The following is a 1,862-nucleotide window of genomic DNA, read 5'->3' as shown; positions in this document are numbered from 1 at the left end:
GCATGATTGTTAGAGACCATATACCAACACCATGTACCAAATTTCAGCCGGATCGGATGAAATATGCTTCTCTTAGAGGCTCAACAAGCCAAATCTGGGGATCGGTTTATATGGGGGCTATATATAATTATGGACCGATGTGGACCAATTTTTGCGTGGTTGTTAGAGACCATATACCAACACCATGTACCAAATTTCAGCCGGATCGGATGAAATATGCTTCTGTTAGAGGCTCCACAAGCCAAATCTGAGGGTCCCTTTATATGGGGGCTATACGTAAAAGTGGACCGATATGGCCCATTTTCAATACCATCCGACCTACATCGATAACAACGACTTGTGCCAAGTTTCAAGTCGATAGCTTGTTTCGTTCGGAAGTTAGCGTGATTTCAACAGACGGACGGACGGACGGACGGACGGACATTGTTAGATCGACTCAGAATTTCACCACGACCCAGAATATATATACTTTATGGGGTCTTAGAGCAATATTTCGATGTGTTACAAACGGAATGACAAAGTTAATATACCCCCATCCTATGACGGAGGGTATAAAAACTTCCTGTGTAGTTAAAATAGTTAACTTCTTTGTGAGGACATTTTTGGAAGTGCTTTTAAAGTTGTGCCTTTAGAACAACTCAATTTTTTGCTGGGAAAAGTGTGGAACTACCCTACGGGAAATGGATCAACCACAGAACTGGTACAGGACTAGTCCCTGGTGTGTATGGACCAGTCCCAGTTCTGATCAAAACGTATGGAAGGGAACGTCCACCTTAACATGGGTTTGTCATTGTCGGAGTAAACTTACATTTTAGGACGCGTCTTGGACGCACGCCAAAGGACACGTCCTGGGACAATTTAGCAGGAGCAACCCATAAACAGGTCCTCAGGAACCAGTCTCGGACAAACTCTTAGAAATCTCTTTCAATATGGGCTCCTAATCGAACCCGAAATGAAAAAAAAAATTTTTTTGAAATATGTCGAACAAAAGGTTATTCTGATAATTTTATTTCACTAAATGTGAAAATTGCAACTAACTGGAGCACAGGTACTAGTTCTGTGATAGGTCCGTCAGTGGCAATTTGCCCCAATTTCCCGTAGGGTACTTTTAGTTGCTTTATTATAAATTGATTCTCGAGTTATTTTGATGTCTATTTTGTATTCAATTTTATGAAATAAAAAATTAGTTGAACCTATAAGTTCAGTCTATAAAGTTTTTGCTAGGGGGGCTATAGCCCCCCCTAGGAAAATTGTCTAGCTACGCTAATGGTTACAAGCAGTGACAAACAGAAATATCCCGTGGTTGTCGGCGCTATATATAAAGGATGTATCAACTTAGGAAAGTGCAGGGAAACAAAATCCTCTAACTTATCTTAATTCCTTCTTAGGACTCTGGAGACGATAATAGATATTTATCATAGAACTTGGACATTAGCGTAGCTAGACAATTTTCCTAGGGGGGGGGCTATAGCCCCCCCCCCTAGCTAAAAATATATAGACTGAACTTATAGGTTCAATTATTGTTTTATTTCATAAAAAAGAATAAAAAAATAGACATCAAAATAATATATAATAAAGCAACTAAAAGTAGTTCCACACTTTTCCCAGCAAAAAAATTGGGATTTGTTTTAAAGGCACACCTTTAAAAGCACTTCCAAAAATGTCCTCACAAAGAAGTTAATTATATTAACTATACAGGACGTTTTTTACTTCCGTTTTTTTCATATTTTAATACGTAATTTTTGTTTTCTTTTTTCAAATAGTTTAAAAAAAGAGTAAGAATAAATAAATTGGTAAAAATTATTCAAAAATCGATAATTTTTGAAAATATTCAAACAAGCGTTAGAATGCATTAAAAATCA

Source organism: Haematobia irritans, chromosome 1, assembly GCF_050003625.1.
Source record: "Haematobia irritans isolate KBUSLIRL chromosome 1, ASM5000362v1, whole genome shotgun sequence".
Lineage (NCBI taxonomy): Eukaryota > Metazoa > Arthropoda > Insecta > Diptera > Muscidae > Haematobia > Haematobia irritans.
The sequence above is the reverse complement of the archived record's forward strand: the minus strand, read 5'-3'. Positions refer to the sequence as shown.